We start from the raw sequence: 16,650 nt of genomic DNA on the forward strand, positions 1-16,650 counted from the left end.
ATGCAGGGGACACGGGTTTGAGCCCTGGTCCGGGAAGATCCCACATGCCACAGAGCAACTAAGCCCATGCACCACAACTACTGAGCCCGCGCTCTAGAGCCCACGTGCCACAACTACTGAGCCTGTGTGCTACAACTACTGAAGCCTGCATGCCACAACTACTGAAGCCCGCACGCCTAGAGCCCGTGTTCTGCAACAAGAGAAACCACTGCAATGAGAAGCTGACACACCGCTATGAAGAGTAGCCCCCGCTCACCACAACTAGAGAAAGCCCACGCGCAACAATGAAGACCCGATGCAGCCATAAATAAATAAATAAACAAATCTATCTATCTGTCTATTAAAAAACAAAGAAAACAAACTGTCTTGGATTGGTAATGTCTTTATGGTACCTGGCAGAAGTAAATACAGATCTTCTCATCCCAGACCTCAAAAAATTACCAAAAATAATTTTCTAAGGAAAATGAACAAAAAAATAACTGAGTACACAAGGAAGCAAGGCTCCAGAAATGAGAACCTGAGGAAACAGCAGAAACAGATCTACATGATTTCAGATATTGGAATAATCAGATACAAAATATAAAACAATGGTGCTTACTATTTGAAAGGAGTAAAAAGACAATATCTTCAGGGAACAGAAAAATGTTAAAAAAGAGAAAGAGAAACTTAGATTCTAAAAAGAAGGAAATGTTATATTTAGAAATAAAATCATAATAATTGAAGTAAACACTCAATGGATGTGTATAATAGCAGATTAGACATAGCAGAAGAGAGAATCAGTGAACTAGATGAATGCAACAGAGAGAAAAGGAGATGGGGAATAGGAAAGAGGAATTAAGAGATATGGGAGATAAGATGAAAAGATCTAATATACACGAAATCAGAGTTCCAAATGGAAAAGAGTAAGAGAATGGGGAAGAGGCAATTATTCAGGAAATAATGGCTAAGAATTTCCAGACCTGAAGAAAGATATTGATTGATAGCTTTAGAAGCTGAATGAATCCCGTGAAGGTCAAATAAATGAAATTCACGTGTAGATTAATCATAGTGAAACTGGAAAACACCAAGGACAAAGAAAAGCTTTCTAAAGCTGCCAGAGAAGGGAAAAAACAGGTTACAATCTATTCAAAAGAAATATCTAGATTAGCAGCTGACTTTCAGCAGCAACTGTGGGAGCCAGAATAATAGAATAGCTTAGCATACGTTGATTTAAAACAACCACAGACATAGAATTCTGTAGTCAGTGAAAATTTCTTTCGAGGATAAAGTAACATTAGGGCTTTTCAGATAAAAAAGAAGAAAAAAACTTGCCATTAGCAGTGCTGCTTCTAAAGGCAAAGCCAGAGGTTGTACTGAGGGGAGAAAGAAAGTGATCCCAGCAGGAGGAACTAAAGTGTATAAAGAAATGAAGAGCACAGAAACTGGTAACTGTGTAGATAAGACTCAATGAACATCAACTGCTTTAAGCTATAATAATAGTGTTGTGTGAGATTTTAAAATATAGACTTTAAAATATAAAAACACATAAATCAGAGGTAAAATGGATTTAAAGTGTTTTAAGATGCTTGTAGAGTCTAGGAGGAGGGTAAAGGTATTGATTAATAGCAGCTATTGATAAATTTTGAACACATGTTCTTGTAACTTCTAGGTTAACTATTGAAAGAATAGAAACAGAATATACCTTTTGAACTAATAAAAAGAGCAATTCTGAATGGTCAGAAATATTCCATTAATCCAAAAAAACATAAGAAAGGAAAGTAAAAAGTATAGAAAAAGTGGAGTAAATAGAAAGCACAAAATAATGTAGTAGAAATAAATCCAAATATATCAGGAATTACATTAAATGTAGGTGGAGTAAATGTTCCAGTTAAAAAACTGAAGAATATCAGGCTACTTAAAGAATACTAGAAGAACATATAAAGTGCAAGAATACATCCAAATGGATGAAAAAAATCATATCGTGCAAATGCTTACTGAAAGAAAGCTGGTACGGCTATATTAATGTCAAACAGCATAGTCTTTAAGGCAAGAAGTATTATTAAAGATAAAGAGGGCCTTTGAACAACCAAAAAAAATGAACAAAATACAGCTACATGCCAAAGCATGTACGAAACTCACACATGTAATGAGTGAAAGAAGCAAGACACCAAAGAATCGTTACAGTACAGTTCCATTTACATGAAGCTCAAAAAACAGAAAACAGTAAACTGTATTGTTTAGTGGCTCACAATTGGTAAAATGATAAAGAAAGGCAAGAAAATAAAAAGCATAAAAGTCAGCCTAGTGGTTACATCTTGGGGGAAAAGCAGTTGTAATCACAAAGGGGCACACAGGAGTTCGGGGTGCTGATGAAGTTCTAGGTCTGGTAATCTGGATGGTGATCGCTCAGGTATTCATTTTATAATTACACTGCTTTACACTGTATATGTGTATTTAATGTATGTTTGCATGATTTATTTCCCAATTGAAAAAAATTGGGCAATCTGAGTTCTAGACCCTGTTCTATCATGTGATGTCCATGGATTCTTTGGTATTCCTCCCTTCAAGAGATGGAACCAAATTCTCCTCCCCTTGAATGTGAACTGGACTTAGTGACTTGTTTCTTACAAATCAAATAAAATGGATGTGATGATATGTGACTTCAGTGACCAGGCCATAAAAGGTACTGTAAATTCCTCATTGTTTGTTTACTCTTGGATCTCTTCTTCTGGGGGAAGCCATGTCATGAGGAGACTCAATCAGCCTATGGAAAGGTTCATGTGATGAGGAACTTGGGCCGTCAGCCAACAGCTAAGTGAGTGAGCTTCCTTGGAAGCAGATCTTCCAGTACCAGTCAAGACTTAGATGACTCCATCCCCTGCCAACATCCTGATTGCAATTACATGGGAGACCCTGAGTCAGACCAACCAGCTGAGCTGTTCCCAAATTCACGTCACACAGAAACTATGAGTCAATAAATATCTGCTGTTTCAAGCTGTTGAGTTTGGGGATAATTTGTTACGCAGCAAGAGATAACTAATACACATCACTAACTTGCAGTGTAGCCAAGTTGCATTTCCTTTCTGGGTCTCAGTTTTCTCACCAGCATGGTGGAGAAATTGGACTAGATTATGAATGGCAAATGTATTTCATCCTGCCATAGAAATGCCAATCAGTTGGTGCAGTGTGAAGGATTCTGAGACTTGCCCTACATCAGGGTGTCCAAGTGCAGTAGTTGACTGGAGGAGAGCAGAAGAGTAGCAGCTAGTTTACCGTGTGTATTCTGCACTAGACTAAAGGAGCACTAAGTCCACAGAAGGGAAATCATCTCAATTTTTCCCCCTTACTAGATACAACTCTGTTGGAAGTCCGAAATCCTTAGCATAGCAGTGATAAAAGAAGTCTGTTTCCTTCTAACACAGGTGCTTTGTCCTCCCAAGTCCTCATGTCTGAAATCACTCAACTAAGAAACATTGGCCAGGGCTCTGGAAATGAACCTAGGATCAAATCTCCTCTGTCACTTAATAGCTATGTGACCTTCGGTGACTTACTTCATCTCTCTTAAGCCTCAACTTCCTCACCTGTAAAATGGAGATTTCATCAAGGATTGAATGAAACTCATGGTAACCAGCCCATCTGTTCATCAGGAGTCATTGGCTCAAACACCATGAGCCCATCCTTGAGCTAGGGATGTCTCGAGGGATATAAAGAAGTAGCCCAGGGCTTCCCTGGTGGCGCAGTGGTTGAGAGTCCGCCTCCCGATGCAGGGGACATGGGTTCGTGCCCTGGTCCTGGAGGATCCCACATGCCGTGAGCCATGGCCCGTGAGCCATGGCCGCTGAGCCTGCGTGTCCGGAGCCTGTGCTCTGCAACGGGAGAGGCCACAACAGTGAGAGGCCCACGTACCGCAAAAAAAAAGAAGTTGCCCAGAGTCCCTGCCTTCAAAGAACCTGCTGTCTATTTGAGGAGACAAATCCTGGCTACATGCTACTATCAGAGAACCTTTCAAGCCAGTACAAGCACAGTGCCTAATTGGCTGCATATGCTCTAGTAGTTCTCAAAGTGTGGTCCCCAGATCACCAGCATCAGCATCACCTGGGGACTTGTTAGAAATGCAGGTTCTCAGACCCCACCCAGACCTATGGAATCAAAAACTCTAGGGGTGGGGGCCAGCAATCTGTGTTGTAACAAGCCCCCTCGGTTATTCTGATGCATGTTCAAGTTTGAGAACCCCTGTTCTAGGAGTTCAGGAGACAGAGGGACCAGGAGAGGACTAACGGAGGAAGTGGAATTTGCATGCTTAGGAATGATTAGAATTTGGATAGACGGAAGAAAGGATGAATGTGGTTTCAGGTAAGGGCAACAGCTGAGCAAAGGCAAGGAGATGGGACAACTTGGCATGTTCTGGGCCCAGTGGGGAAAGCAGCTGGATGGTACAGAGTACAGATGTTGGAAAGAGCAAGAGCTAGGGTCGGATAAGGGGGGCCTAAAGTGCCAAGCAAGGAGCTTGGCCTGGACTGAGCAGGCCACAGGGAGTCCTTGCAGGTTTTTGAGCCGGAGAATGACCGCAGTTTGGCACCCTATTTAGACCCACCAGCCAGAGTCCTTCCCTAAGTCTCACTGGGCTCCTGATGCAGAGCAATGCCTCCGTCCATCAGCATCCTCTAAAGCCGAGGAAACCCTGCTGCTAGGAAGCAGTGAGGAGGCTGTAAGGGAGGAGGTGGCCCAACAGCAGCTACATGGCTCCCACCTGCAGAGGACCTCCCAAGCCCCAGCCTAACATGGGCCTTTGCAGGTATTGAATTATGGATGCAAATTGCCCAGAAATAATTGCAAACATTATCGCCTCCCACACGTGTGTCCTCTGCGAGGCTGCAGCAATAGATTTTGTTGCTTCAACTCTCCAGGGTCGATATAAATCAGAGCTCTCACATTAACAGTGGGGCACGGAACCCGCGGAGAGGGAGAATCCCACCTGCAAGGCCTAAAAGTGACAGACCCCTCAACTGTGTGCACTGGTTACCCTCAGCTTTTCCTTTTGCTTGATCTATTCCACCCGTCCCTATTAAATAACTAATTATTTAACATCTTCTAAAGCTTTGTTATATATTAGAACAGGCAGGACACAAATGAGTGCTTTTAATAATATAAAAGCCCATTAGCTTCATTTACTGTTAATGTTAAAATAAACATGAGGCAATTTAGATATACTATTCCAATTTCACGGAAACTTTGATGTTTTTCTTCTCTAGTCACATAATTAAGGGAAAAACTACTAATGATATTAAGTTTGTACAGTGTTAATGACAGAAACAGGCACAAGCTGAAATTGCAGCCATTAATATGAAAAAATAAAATATTTAACAGGGGAGATAGATGAGTGCAATTTTAATAAACTAAAATGAAGAAAATTCATTTTAGTAAGTTCCACAGTCTTTCACATGCTACCATTACACAAGCTGTCTAACGTATTATTTTTGTGGTCTGGATTATTTGTCGATGGTCCAGAGGAATGCCCTGGTTTTTGCGTATTGTTTTGTGGACGATGAAGATTTTGCCTTTGTTTAATTCTTTTCCTTTTCCCTTTGCTCTGCCACCAGGCCCCAAATGGAAAAGGCTTTATTTACGGTGTGTGCTTTGACAGACAGACCCTACCAGCGACCTGTAGGTGAGATGCAAGGGGGGCATCATGCAGCCTCCCGAGAGGGCCTAGCAGTGGCTGCTGACCGCCAGGGCCTGGGTGGTTACAGGGGCTGAAATGTTGGGGTTGCCTTACAGGTGACAGTTGTCTCCAGAAGGAGCCCTTTTATCTGGGCGGGGCAGATGCTGCTCCGTCTTCAGCTTTCCTCTCTGGATGTGGACCTTGCCACTTGTAGTGGGTTGCACAGTGTTCTCCCCAAATTCTTATCCACCTGGGACCTCAGAATGTGACCTATTCAGAAATGGGGTCTTTGTAGCAGTGTGATTAAGGTGAGGACTGAGATTGAGGTGGGTCCTAAATCCAACGGGAGACAGAACAGACACACAGAGACACAGAGGCGAAGGCCAGGAGAAGACAGAGTGGAGACTGAACAGGTGCTGCCAGAAGCCAAGGAATGACTGGGGCCACCAGGTCCAGAAGAGACAAGGGTGCTCCCCTAGGACCTTCAGAGGGAGCGCGGCCCTCCTGACACCTTGATCTCAGACTGGCCTCCAGAACTGTGAGAGAATACGTGTCTGGTGTTGTTGGTTTTTTTTGCACGGTACGCGGGCCTCTCACTGTTGTGGCCTCTCCCGTTGTGGAGCACAGGCTCTGGACGCGCAGGCTCAGCGGCCATGGCTCACGGGCCCAGCCGCTCCGCGGCATGTGGGATCTTCCCGGACCGGGGCACGAACCCGCGTCCCCTGCATCGGCAGGCGGACTCTCAACCACTGTGCCACCAGGGAAGCCCGTGTCTGGTGTTTGAAGCTGCCAGGTTTGTGGTTATTTGTCACAAGAGCCCTAGGAAATCAATACACTGCTGAAGAGCAACTCCATGGAAGTAAGCACCCTGATCCATCTTATGGAGGCCATGGAGGGTCCAGGGACGGGGAGAGGAAAAGCTGCTGGGAGGGCAGCAGAATGCAGAGCAGGACCACATGCGGCTGCAAGGAAAGGAGGACCAGGCTGCCAGCAGACATGGCATCTGCAGGTCATGTAGCACATGTGACAGAGCCGTGGCAACAAGAAGGTGTCTCTCTGACCCGGAGACACAGGGAGGGGGCCTGGGGGCAGGCACGAGGCAGGTTACGGAGCCAGTGACGGGAGGGAGGCCAGGGAGGGACGGGAGGGAGGCCAGGGAGGTACGGCATGGAGCCCGGCTCTACCTGTGAGGCACGGGGTGGAACTGGGTTCTTTGGGAGCCAGTTCGAAGCCCATTTGTCAGCATAGCAGCATGTGAGCTGATGACTGATAACAGTAGCCAACAGAGGGCTTAGTGTACGTGAGGGGGTCGCGCATCAGCACCGACACAGACCCTCTGGCTAAGTCTGCACCAGGAGCCAATGAGACACCTGCTCTTAATGCCCTCATTGTGTAGATGAGGAAATGTAGGCTGGCAGTGGTGAAAGTGGGCCTGAAATGGCATATGGAGAGCAGAGATTGAACCCAGGAGTCAGAGTCCCGGCCCCTGGGCACTGCACTGGCTGCACGGGGCTTCAGTTGAACCTCATCAATGTTTTCAGTCGGCAGGGCCCACACTAGGCCCTGTGGGGGACCAGAGCTAAGGCAGCGCTGTGGCTGTACACATGCTGGGTCAGTTACAGGACCAGGAGCAGCTTATGCCCAGGGATGTGATTTTCTCTCACGACAGGAAATCTGAGGTAGGGCAGCTCCCTGGTTTTTTTTTTTTTTCTTTCTTTTTCTTTTTAATTAATTAATTTATTTCTGGCTGCGTTGGGTCTTCGTTGCTGCACACGGGCTTTCTCTAGTTGCGGCAAGCAGGGGCTACTCTTCGTTGCAGTGCACGGGCTTCTCATTGCGGTGGCTTCTCTTGTTGCAGAGCACAGGCTCTAGGCGCGCGGGCTTCAGTAGTTGTGGCTCACGGGCTCAGTAGTTGTGGCTCGCGGGCTCAGTAGTTGTGGCTCGCGGGCTTTAGAGCGCAGGCTCAGTAGTTGTGGTGCATGGGCTTAGTTGCTCCGTGGCATGTGGGATCTTCCCGGACCAGGGCTTGAACCCGTGTCCCCTGCATTGGCAGGCGGATTCTTAACCACTGCGCCACCAGGGAAGCCTCTCCCTGGTTGTTTACGTCAGTGTCTTAGCGCTGTCTTCCAGGATTCAGGCCCTCTCCGTTTGTATCAGTTCTTAGGCTGTTGTCTCAGCTCTGGACACATCCTCCTACACTCCGCTTTGTGACTCAGAGACTGGAATGCCACCAACTCCATTTTTGCTTTGCCAGCTGCTCCCTGTCAGAGTCCATCAATACTGGGTGCTGGAGGGAGCCAGCAAGGCTGGAGGAAGGACTTCCTGTTACCTTCCCGAGGGCTTCCCACTCCTGCCAGCATCGCTCCGGCAAGGTCTCTTCACCATGGCAGAGGCCATTCCTCCGAAGCCTGAATTAATTTGCTGTTCTTCTGACTCTCACAGATACAGCGTCATTGCATCCCCTCCTCAGAGCCTGGGTCCAGGCCCCAGTGGGTTCGTCCTTCAAGCTCAGAGATGCCAGCACCAGGCATGCAGCAGCCCCTTCCCAGAGGTCTGCATTTCAGCTCCACGCATCCCTCCTCTAAGTAAGTGTTAAGGATTCCAGCCTCTTTCCTTTGTTCTCCCAACCCTAAAAGTTGTATCTTGCTACCTCCCTTTTTATCCTCTCTGTTGCTTAGTTAACATTCTCTAGTTAAACAGTTGTTCACCGTAAATTCTCCCTAACATAACTGGTATGGTTCCTACCTCCTGCCTGAACCCTGCCTGGTAACGCATCTATCTGCCCTCCCACCCCCAACGTGTAGGTGACGTCGCCCCTCAGGGTTACAGGCTGGCTGCAGCAATTCCACTTGACAAATACTGACGAGCAGGCCCAGAGGCAGAAAAGGACCTCTTTCCTCTTGTCCCGGTCCCACGTCTTTTTAAGCACAGAGAAACATGCAAACTTCCCCTCACATTTCATTGGCCAGAACTAGATCACATGCCCCTTCCCCAGCCAATACCTGGGGAGGGAATGGGTTACTGTGATTGGTGTAAACTAATCAGGCTTCGTCTTCTTGGAGCTGCCCTGTGGTTCTGGCTGCAGTCACTGACATGGCCAGGCAGAAAGGGATCAGCTGAGCAAAACCTGGGCTCTAAGAAAGGAAGAAAAAGAAGGGGTGGATCCAATCGGCACTGACTGCTCCACCATCCCGCCGTCCAGCCGATTACAGATCTGGGTGTTCGGTGCTGAGATGCTGAGTAGGGCGCCGTGGGAGCACAGAAGAGGGCACACGAGTTCAGGGGAGGCCTCAGAGAGCAGGTGTGGTGTGAAATGTGAAGGATGAGGTGGGTGTTACCAGGTAGCAGGTAAGGCAGGACTTTCCAGACTTGACTTTGCAAGATATGGTCCTTGCAAAAGCACACGGAGGTGGGGAGAATACGGCACAATTAGGAGCAACGTTTTTGGGTGTGATTTGAGCACAGGGGGATACAGGGGAGTGGTGAGGAATGTGGCCTTCCAGGTCAGCAGGAGTGGAGCAGGGAAGGTCTGGTAGGTACATGGAGGCCTGGGATGTGTGACTCCAGTGCCTGTTTCAGGCCAGGAGAGGGTGGAGTCAGGACCGCGGATCTGGAAGAAGGGCCCATGGGAGATGCATGCTGTGGTGGCAGAGAAGCGGATGGACCCCACAGCTCCCATGTCTGAACCTGGTGGGCCGCTGACCCAAAGATGCCCTTCCCTTTCTCCTCCCCTTCTCTCCACACAGGCATTGCCTTTGCTGGTGTCACTGAACAGAGTCCAAAGACGTAAAAACTACAGGCCCTGCCCACAAGGAGCTCAAGGCTTAGGTTTATTTTTTTTCTTCAGTTGTTTTAAATTGTGGTAAAATATGCATAACATAAAATTTTGATCATTTTAACCGCTTTTAAGTGTACCGTTCAGTGGCGTAAATATAGTCACATTGTTATGCAACCATGACAGCCGTCCACCTCCAGAACTCTTTTCATCTTCCCAGACTGAAACTCTGTACCCACTGAACAATAACTCCCCATCACCCTCTCCTCCCAGCCCCTGGTAGCCCACGTTATACTTTTGTCTCTATGTATTTGACTATAATCTTCGTCTTTGTGTGTCTGTCTTATTTCACTTATGTCTTCAGGTTTCATCCACGTTGTAGCATGTATCAGAATTTCATTCCTTTTTAAGGCTGCACAATATTGCGTTGTGTGTATATACCACATTTTGTCTCTCTGTTCATCCATCAGTGGGTATTTGGGTTGTTCCCATCTTTTGGCTAATGTGAGTAACGCTGCAGTGAACATGGGCGTACAAATATCTTTTTTTGCCCCTGCTTTCACTCCTTTTGTGTATATATCCAGAGGTAGAATTGCCGGATCAAGTGATAATTCTATGTTTAATTTTGTGAAGAGCTGCCACACTGTTTTCCACAGTGGCTGAACCAGTTTACATTCCCAACAGCAATGTAAAGGTTCCAGTCCTTCCAACGTCCTCATCAACGTTTATTTTCAGTTTTTGTTTTTGATAATAGCCATCCTAATGAGCGTGTAGTGGTACAGCTTAGCTTTTGAGCACGTGTGAAAATTAACCAATGATAATATAGTGAAAACATCAACAACCATGAGAAGGCAGGGGACATGCAGATGGTAGAAAGAGGAGCGTGTGAGGTGTGAAGGTTACCGCAGATCCAGGAGGACATGACATCCCAGGAGGCAGGGACCTCAGGGGAAAGCCTGGCCTTGGTTACTGCCTGGTTGGGGGAGTAGCAGGTCATGGGTGTTGAGAGCCCGAGGGGAAGGCCATGAATTCGCAGGTGGGGCCTGGGCCTGAGGGTTTGTCCCAACTGAATAGTATTCCCACCTGACTCACCCAGCTTGCACCCTCTCTCTGGGGCCTCCCCGTGCTGGGCCCCTTCTCCATCCCTCTTCTTTCTTCCTCTTCTGCAGTTATCTTCCCTGTGCCCAGCCCAGAGTCTGTACACACCAGGAAGGAAGAGATGATGGGTGGAAGGAAGGTTATCAGCCCCCATTTAACAGGCAAGGAAACTGAAAGGGGAGCTAGATCTCATTCACAGAGGTGCCGCCCAGGCCGGGTTTTCACAATGCGCATGAGCTCTGAGCCTCACCCCTGGCCCTGAGAGAGGAAACCACCCGCTTCAGATGTCTGCTGCACACGTTCTGCCCAGTGACCATCCCGCTTTCCCATTCTGAGCACTCCTCCTTGGGCCATGCCAACCGCTTGTGGCCTCTCAAGTGAAACTCCCCACGGAGAGAGGACGTGAGGATTTTCCCCATGCGCACGAATTACGGGAAATACTTGATTACAGGAATTAATGAATTAGTGACAGGAGATATTTAACTGAGTAAATCACTTTCACTTGCATGTATATAACTGCTTGTTTGGGGGGCTCTGCGTGCAAACGAGAGGGTGCAAGAGAGGGTGAGGCCTGCCAGGCAGCTCGAATAGAGTCATCTGTCTCCTCCACTCTACCATCCATGAATCAGGCCCTCACCTGGAGAGCGGGACCTCAGTGATGTCAGTGAGGCATGTAAGCTGTAACGTGTAACAGGGTGGCCGCCGTATCCCTGACTGTTGCCAAGACTGATGCACAGGCCAAAGGGAAATGCATTAACCAGTTTAACTGTCCAGAAGTCCAGCATCGTGAACATCCCAAGGTGTCTTATTACTAGCTCACTGTTGCTTGCCTTTATTTATTTGGTAACATTTACATGTTTTCTGAAGTTAATTCTTATTTGGGAATACTTCCACAAACGCAGGCCTGGGAAAAGGGCTCAGAATCCTGCAGTCAGTGACATGTTCAAAGTCTCAAAGATCTGAGCCAGCTGGTGTTTTTCAAGACACTGCTAATGAAGTGTTCTTATTAACCTGTGTCAGGGAGGTGAGGCAAGGATGATTCTGAGACGTGACAACAGGGGTGAAGAGGCTGTGAGGAGCGTGGTGACAGAGAAGGCCCTCGTTGATGCATCCAAAGACGGGCCTCTCTTTTCAGGCTGTTGCTAACGTGTGGTGTGACCCAGAGAAAGTCACTTCACCCGCTTCGGGTCTCGGTTTCTCTAGTAAATGCTGTCAGGGCCCCACCAGCCAGCATCCCCTGAAGTACCGTGTCCCTGTGTGGTCACTGTCCCCACATGCCAAGGTTTCTCAGCCTTGACGCTCTTGACATTTGTGGCTGAAGAAACCTTTGTGTGGGAGCTGTCCTGTGAACTGGAGAATGTGTAGCAGCCTCCTTGGCCTGCAGAGGCCAGCAGCCTCTTCTTACCCCTCCAGCCCGGGTGTGACAACCAAAACCGTCTCCAGACGTTGCCTGGTTTCCCTGGGGGCAACATTGCCCGGTTGGGAACTGCTGGTTTATATGTGGGTGTGGGCTCTGCGTGCGGCCCCTTGTTCATTTCTCAAACGCTGTGAGGCAGTTCCCCTGTGGCCGGCGCTGGGGGTGCAGAGTGCATTCTTTTTTTTTTTTTTTTTTGCCATACGTGGGCCTCTCACTGTTGTGGCCTCTCTCCTTGCGGAGCACAGGCTCCGGACGCGCAGGCTCAGCGGCCATGGCTCACGGGCCCAGCCGCTCCGCGGCACGTGGGATCTTCCCGGACCGGGGCACGAACCCGCATCCCCTGCATCGGCAGGCGGACTCCCAACCGCTGCGCCACCAGGGAAGCCCCAAAGTGCATTCTTTACAGTGCTTCTCATGCAGTTCACAGTGCAGCAGGGGAGACAGGTCATCAGGGTGGTGATGGTCGAAGAGCCTTTGTCTGAGTGGCCCCTGTGCCCGTGAAGCACCTTCTTGAGTCTGAGTCTTGTCGTGCTCACTCAAGGGTCACCTCATCCTGGAAGCCAACCCTAGCACCACTGCCAAAGTGAGCTCTACCTCCTGGGACCTCTCCCAGCCCATGGCCTGCCCCCTCTAAGGACTGAGTTCTCTCCTCTGGCATTAGCCGTGTCCTCAAGCCTAGATCCATGACAAGACTTCAACTGCCCGAGTGCTGGAGTGAAGTGTAGTCGCTCTTGCAAAGCATGGTCAGAGGTGAATGCAGTGAGGGTTTGTTTCTGGAACTACTGAGTGACCGTGGCAGAGGCAGGGGATATCTGACCCTGTGACCCAAAGCAGGGCCCAGTGGGTGTAGGGAAGTGGAGAATGGAAACTGACACCTAGCATTAACTGTGTGGTAGCACATACCTCAGAGCAACCTTTGGAGCCTCTGTTGTAACCTCATCTGACAGAGAAGCAGTGTAGGCTCAGAGATGTTAAGCTACTTACTCAAGGACACACAGATAGTAGGGGCTGAACTGGGATTCAAACATCCATCTGTGTGGCTCCAAAGTCCATGTTTGTCAACTATGCCGTGAATCGGTCTCAGAAAATCCACAGTTCAGGCTGTGCTGTGTAAGTCAATGTGCGGCCAAGATTTATTGAGCTAAGTTTTGAGGTCATCTGGTCCAGCTCCTCGTTTTTACTGCTGGTAAACTGAGGCCGAAGGAGCAGAGAAATGACTTGTCCGAGGATGTGGCAGGGCCAGGACCAGACCCCGAGTCTGGGTGACATCAAGGCCCAGTCCCTTTCCCCTGTACCAGACTCAGCGGAGCGAGAAAGCTTCTGGGCTTGAGTAATCAGGAAGCCATCCTAGAAGGGAAGATCCTTGATGTGAGCAGGGAAGGGACCCCTACCAGGCATCTGCGTCACGCCAGCGGGAAACGCACCATCTTGCGTAATCTTCCCAACAGCCCTTTGCATCATCCCCATTTTACAATGTTAGGAAAAATTGTGAAAGTCTTTGAAATGAGCAAAAAAAAAAAAAGATTGCTTGACGTCTTGGTTGGCTCCTTTCTAGGTGATCTCTTTACTGTATTGTCTTTGAGCTTTTTTGCAACTCCAGAAGTTGTAGCAAACATAATAATGCAAATGATTCTTGTGCAGGGATGGAAATAAATTTTGCCTTTTGGAATGCCAATGACTATCGCCCTGAGGTTATTGACAGTTTTGCACCAGTTTATAACTTCATTTCAGATTGCCTTATGTGTGCAAGGTCTTTGAATTCTCCTTTGAACCAGTATTTAGCACCTTACTGGTTCCTTCATTAATTAGCTAAATAAAGTCTTTTTGACATTGGTTCATCTTTACATTTGTATTAAAGTGGTTATTTTACATTTTTTTAAATTTTACATTTAAAAAATTATCCTTTAACGTAGATGACAAGACTTAAAATGTAAATATCTTGCCCAGGGTCACAGCTTATAAGAACTACAGTGCAATTCAAAACCTTACGTTCTTTCTGCTACCCACCCCCATCGCCAGCATTACCGGGCTTATAGCTCCTGGTTTACAAGGGGTACAGCTGTGTGGTCCCTTCAACTTCTTGGACCTTCAGTTTCCTCAGTTGTTGGTTGAAGATCTGAAACCTTCCCCGCTTACCTCGGTTAGTCAGACAGAGTCACGTATGTGGAAGCAGTCTGAGAAAGATGACAGCCAAGTGGTGTATTATACTAGGGGAGGCTGTGGGCTCTGGACCTGGAATTAGAAGATCTGAGGGCAGATTCCTGCTCCTCTACTTGGCAGCCCTGTGATCTTTCTCAAGTCACTCAGGCATGTCTTGGACCTTGCATCCCCTCAATTGTCCAACGGGCTTGCCCTTTCTCCTTTACAGAGGTGTTGTAAGGACGGAGGGACATGATGGATGGCAAGTGTGTTACAGATTAAGTGCCGTAGTGAGGTTAAGCCTTAGGTCGAGTGTGACTACCCTTGTGGTTGTCCCCATGCCAACTGCTCTAGACAGGATGGGTGGGGAAGTCTGAATCCGCGACTTCTCTGGGGACAAACCAGTGCTGCTGGGCTGGGGAGTTGGGGGAGTGGGAGGGGGCTCCCACCTCCAGCTCTCCACCCCTCACCCTCCTCTCTGCGTCCGTCTCCTCTCTCCAAGCCAGCCACAGTTGTGGAGTCCACCTTTTTCCAGAGGCGCTTTCCCAACAAAAGTTGGGCAGGGATACATTTTCCCGGGCCCTTCAGACGCCTGCTAAGCCAGTGCAGGTGTTCCACGGTAAGATCGTTCAGAAAACCCTCGCGTCAGCTCGTAGGCACTTCCCAGTTTGTTTATAGCTACTGGATGATTCTGGAGCCCCGTCCACCTGGGTGCTTCCCCAAGATGACTTTTCACCAGGTGTGAGCTTCTTCGAGCTCAGCCAGCCGAGCGGCTGTGCAGCTCCTCTGTGTTCTGGCATGAAGAGAAGAAGGAAAGGCAGGTCTCCCACCCTTCCCTCCACCAGGATAGAGCATCACAGAACCTCAGGGTCAGAGGCAGGCAGAGATTTCCAGTCCAAAACCTCTAAATCTGGCTGTTAGTTTATCAGAATCACCTGGGGGGCGGGGGCTTTAAAAAACAATCCAGATTTGAGGACCCAGGCCCTTTAAATCAGAATCTGAAAGTGCCAGGCATGGCAAGCTTTATTTTTATTTATTTATTTATTAAAAAATTTATTTTATTTTATTTATTTTTGGCTGTGTTGGGTCTTCGTTGCTGTGCACGGGCTTTCTCTAGTTGTGCATGAGCGGAGGCTACTCTTCACTGTGGTGCACAGGCTTCTCATTGCGGTGGCTTCTCTTGTTGCGGAGCGTGGGCTCTAGGCGCACGGCTCCAGTAGTTGTGGCATGCGGGCTCAGTAGTTGTGGCGCACGGGCTTAGTTGCTCCGCGGCATGTGGGATCTTCCTGGACCAGGGCTCAAACCCTTGTCCCCTGCATTGGCAGGCGGATTCTTAACCACTGCGCCACTAAGAAAGCCCAACCTTTCTTTTTAAAACCTCCCTAGTGGCTTCTGGTGTCCAGTAGCCTGGTTTGGAAAGGCTTTTCCAAAGCAATCTTCTTTCTCTGAACAAGGAGGAGCCCTTGACCCAGGGATGTGAAGTCAAGTGTCAAGGTCACCCAGACTACCTGCGTCCCCTTTTGAATCCATTGTTCCAAAGGGACAGGTTCTTAGGAGGTTGGCCTTTTCTTTGAGTGAAGCTGCTTGCAGGAGCTACTGCAGGGGGTGTGGAATGGGGAAGGAGCTCTTTGCTGCATTCCAGAACAGATCTGGCTGTGAACAAACGAGGAAGAGCTTTAGTGGAAGCCCGGCTGAATGGATAATTAAACAGACAGCAAAATGGAATGCTGTTCCACACACCTCCTGGGAGCTGGCTGGGGGAGATAAAATGCTTTCCTGTCGTCAGAAGGCACAGGAGGAAAAACAACTGGGCCTGGCCGTTGGCTATTTAACAATATTGCTTTTGTAAACAAGTTGAAAAATCCAATAACTGTAAAACTTATGGCATGTCCTTAAAAGCCTGTGTCTGTATTCCCCGTCAGTGGATGAGCGTTTCTGACCGAAGGTGTTCTAATTAAACAGTCCACATCCCCAGGGGGATGAGGCCATCCTCTGGAAGGAGGGTCTGATCTCTTCCAGTGGCCTCAGGACCGGAGGTAGGGGTGGTGAGCTTGGGGGGCTGCCGTGGCAGTATGTTACAGCTGAAAACTCTCCTCCTTCCTGTGCCCGACCGTGAGAGGTGCCTCCAAAGGACAATCTTGCACCAAACCAAGGAAGCAAACTCTTAAGATGGAGTTTGCGCCACCATAGGGGCCCCCTGGAGGCTAGTGCTTCGGACTGGGCAAAGGAAGGCTGTTCAGTTCATCCACAAAGAAGCCCTGCGGTGGTGGAAGCAGCAAAATACTAGAAAGTGTAGTTCCAGGCCTAGAGGAGCTCACAGCTTTGATGGGGAATGAACACACACACACACGCACACACACACACACACACACACACACACACGCACACACCACAGAAAGGAGGGAGTCAAGTGGAGAGTGAGTGGAACAGATGGGAGTGTGGGCGGGGCCTGGGGTAGCGTACAGTTCCATAAAGTACAGTCGCATTGTTATGCAGCCCATCTCCAGAACTCTTTTCATGTTGCAACACCGAGGCTCTGTACCCATTAAAAACTAATTTCCCTGGGCTCCCCTGGTGGCG

This window comes from Tursiops truncatus, chromosome 2, assembly GCF_011762595.2.
Source record: "Tursiops truncatus isolate mTurTru1 chromosome 2, mTurTru1.mat.Y, whole genome shotgun sequence".
Taxonomy (NCBI): Eukaryota; Metazoa; Chordata; class Mammalia; order Artiodactyla; family Delphinidae; genus Tursiops; species Tursiops truncatus.